Source organism: Lonchura striata, chromosome 34 (assembly GCF_046129695.1).
Source record: "Lonchura striata isolate bLonStr1 chromosome 34, bLonStr1.mat, whole genome shotgun sequence".
Lineage (NCBI taxonomy): Eukaryota > Metazoa > Chordata > Aves > Passeriformes > Estrildidae > Lonchura > Lonchura striata.
The window spans coordinates 5,042,967-5,046,975 of NC_134636.1; the positions used below are offsets into that span (position 1 = coordinate 5,042,967).

The window sequence follows — 4,009 nt, forward strand, 5'->3', positions numbered from 1 at the left end:
GCCCGACACAAACAAACCCCCATGGTGGGAGCAGAGGTGGGACTCTAGAACCTGTGCAGAGGCTGCTTTGCTTTGCAGGCGAGGAATGGCTTGGGCTGCTCCACATCCCTTGTTTGCTTTGGGATCACTGTTATTTTGGGAGGCAGTGCAGGAGGGAAGAGAGAAAGTGTGGGCTTCTCTCCCCCATGAGTGGGATCTTCCCTAGCATGTGGGGGTTGGGCCTTCCTCAGACCCCTGACAGAGATAAGAGTTTTTTTATTGTTTCCCCTTGTCTCTAATCACTTTTCAACAGTTTGTTGTTTGTTTTTCTCGAGGAAGCGTTCATTGTAAGGTCCAGTCGGGATTGGGAAGTGCTTGGGAGCAGCTGCAGCGTGGATGGGCCGTGCCCTTGGAGAAGGCTGAGGACATCGTTTGGGACCAGCTTTTCTTCCAGCGGAGGATGGCATGAGGTGAGTCCCCGTCTGCTTGGCATGGTGGGATCAGAGCTTTTGGGAGATGGCAACAAGCACAAGGAGTCTCCTGCTCTGGGCAGCTGCTGAGGGCTGGATGTGCTGTGGCTGGCTGCAGGCTGGGAATGTCCTGCCCTCCTGCTCTGCTCCCAAAGGCAGCAGTGATGGGCAGCTCTGGGCACGGCTCTGGGCACAGCCAGCATGGCCTGGGCTCTGTGGGCAGCTGGGACAAGGGGACAGGAGCCTTCAGCTGACGGGTGGTTTCTGGTTTCTCTCCTTGCAGCTAGGCTCTGCGGGTGCTGAGGCTGCTCTGGGCTCTGCCCTGGGCACAGCTGGCCTGGCTCTGCCCTCCCATTGCTCTGACAGCTTTGCATCAGACGAGCCCATTTGAGCACAGTGCCTGAGCTTTCTGCTTTGGCAGGTGAGTGAGACTCTCCTGCAGGCCAGGAGATTGCAGCTGGGGACACACATCCAGTTGGCAAGGACCCAGACTCTCCACAGTCCCAGCTGACCCCCTGAATCTCCGCAGGAATGCCTGGATCTCCACTATTCATTCTTCATTTCTTTTTGGCTGGAATTGTGCAGTTGCACTTTCTTCCTCCTCTAGAAGTGCCATGAGTGGCCAAAGCTGGCAAGTGAGCCGTGTTCCTGAGGCAGTACAGTCTGAGCTGATGGATGGAGAGTTGCCCTTCCCACTTCCAAACCAGAGCAAAAAGCCGTAAGTGGGATTTTTCATCCGTAAGAAACCCCTGACAATTTCAGAGGGAATGTGCAGCTCATTCCCAGAGTGAGAAGGAAGGTCATCTTCTAAAGGATTTGAGGTTTGACAGAGTTTAGATTCCCAGTCGTGTCTGGTGTTGGGAGGGCCCCAATCAATTTCCTATTGCTTTGACCACAATTTAAAATAACAATGTTGGAAACAACCCCCAAAAACTTTAAAAAAGTCTGCTGAGGTCAGTAAGATGGATCCATGCCATCACACATTTACAATGTAAATAACTGAGTTCTCTTTTTAAAAAGATCATTTACCTCTTAATGCAAAGTTACAGAAGTTGTTTCACTAACACTTGGATTTTATTTGTATCTTTTACAATTCATCTAATTGTTTTTTTTTTTCTTTTTCCTTTTTTTTTCCCTAAATAGAGGTCCTGGCCCTCTTCCAGCCAAAGGGGAAAGGGCCCCACCAAGCCTTGTTACCCACAGATAACATGGTAAAGCTGAACACTAAAGGACCTTGTGGGCATTATTCTGGAATTAAAAAGGTGCCAGCTCCATGGACAACAGAATTATTGTTCCTAACTTGAATGAGATTGAGCAAAAAGAATGAAGAATTGTGTCACTACAGTACTACAGATTTCTGTAATTTGTAAAACCTTGATAGTCAGCCAGAACCTTTGTTTGCCAAAACACTACAGAGTTTCACCAAGGGATCAGTCATCAAAAATGTTTTGAAAATGTAAAGACCAAGGTAGCCAAAGCACTCAGTCTCACTAATTGCTGGGCATGTTCTCAGCTGAAGCTGGGAGGAATGGGGTTCCCTCGGAGGGCCCACCCTGTGGGGTGGCCAGAACTCTGTCAATGGTCTCTGCCTCGTAATGGAGTCAGTGAAGGGACAGTTACAGAAAACTCTGCTGTGGGACACAGGAATACAATGATCAGTGAGACAGGATGCACTCAGATTTCCCGTCAGGAGAAACCAAACCCTGTTATAGTTCTAGAGGCTACAGTGTCAGAAGATTTCTGTGCTTTACCATCACTGCCAATGTCAGTAGAACTTGGGGTGCTGCAGCTGGTCAGTGTCAGTGTCACACCACTCCCAGCTGCAGGGCCACCATTTAGGCTCCTTCAGCAACAAGCACATGGAAGACTTAGGGCCCAGAGAACATTTTCCACCCAAAGAGTGCCTTGGGTTTCAGAAACCAAAAGATTCTGGTTCACCCTGCGCCCCATGTGCCCTGCCCTGTCCTGTGGAGTTGACATGAATGAGCTGAATGGATTATTAGAATAGGTAGCAAATGATGCTGTTAAACTGTCCAATAGCACATCCTATGAGCTCCAACAAACAAATGGGGACTCCAGGGAACCGCATGGCCTCGGATTATCTGCTTGCTGGCCAAGGAGGAACCTGGGCTATCAGGGGATGGGGATGTTGCACTGCTAGCAGTGATGGGTTTGAAGGCCAACAGTCAGGAATCACCTTGACAGAAAGAGCAGTAGAAGAGTGGCAGAAAGAAGAAAATTCTTCTTGGTGGGATTGGCTTCATGGCTGCCAAATTAGAGGCTGCTGTGAAATGCATTCATGGCAGGGCCTGTCATCATTGCAGTGTGTGCACTTGGTGAGTTGCTGGGACACTGTGCTGGGAAGTGGAGTATTGAGACCTTCCTTAAAAGATAGAGTATCAAGAAAAGAGAGGCATTTGGTAAATAAAAGAGAATAGCAACAATTTAAGCATGTTTTAAAAGGAACATGAATAGTTCTGAGTAATGAACTTAAACCGCATTTAATTGTAGAACAAGAGGAGTTGCCTTTATGCCTAATACCTAAATCTGAGCTGTGTTACTGAAAGAATTGTTACGAAGGTTGTAGTTGATTGTAAGTCTCAGGACCGATCAAAGTACCAAGGCCTGAACAGGTTGTGATCAAAGCCTGAACAGGTCCTGAGGCAAAACTCACCTCTAGATGAACCTTCCAAGCAAATGTATTTGTATCCACTCATTTAAGAAGCATGATTAACAACATGATCAATGTATATGTTCCTTGATAAAACATGGATTTATCTTTCTGTATTTAGAAACAGACAAGGCCTCGTATGGCCTTGTTTGGGGGTGAAGGATCAAAGTAAACTCCCTTGGTTCCTCCTTCAGCCCTGGCCAGGCTTTGGGAGAAAGCAGTCAGGAGAATGAAAGCAGATGTTCTCACACTAGCAGTGATGCCAGCTTGTTTGTTAAACAGTGTAAAAGCTGGGTCCTCTCCCAGCTTTGGGGTTGGAGCTTCATTGGCTGCAGAGGTGGAGGCACCTGCAGGAATTCCCAGTGTCTGGGAGTGGCTCTCCAGTCTATGGCTTCCCCCAGCTGGTGTGTGGCTGTGGATGATGCTAAAACCTGAGGCTAACTGGTGATGGATCTTTCCTTAATCACTCCAGGCAATCTCTGGTAACAATGACTGGATGCATTGCTGAGCTTTTTTGTAATGCTTTGCTAATGATGATGTGCTTTGCTGAGCTTATCCTTTTGTAATTCTTTGCAGCTGTGCATGATATAAATGACACAATTCCTTCACTTGGTGTCTGTGTCTTTGGTGCTGACCCTGCCCACTGGTGAAACAGGGCCCCCTCCAGCCTAAGTGTTACCTGGGAAGAGAAAAGCCATCACTCCAAATGTCCCCCCTTCCTCCTTGTTCCCCCCACTTTATACCCTGAGCGTGATGCCCTATGGTCTGGGGTATCCCCGGGGTCAGTGGGGGCCACCTGTCCTGGCCGTGTCCCCTCCCAAGCTCTCCCGCAGCCCCAGCCCCTCTCCAGCGTGGCCAGAGGAGGGGCAGGCCAGGCTTTGGCTCAGTG

The 4,009-nt window shown here is 48.7% G+C and overlaps 1 long non-coding RNA gene across 1 annotated transcript; it reads left to right on the forward strand.

Annotated features, from left to right (window-relative positions):
- Positions 1 to 980: 980 nt before the first annotated feature.
- LOC144247847 (uncharacterized) lies at positions 981 to 3,728 on the forward strand. The gene is made up of 2 exons (XR_013341335.1): positions 981 to 1,167; positions 1,593 to 3,728. It is a non-coding gene; the product is annotated as an uncharacterized LOC144247847 (long non-coding RNA).
- Positions 3,729 to 4,009: the final 281 nt, after the last annotated feature.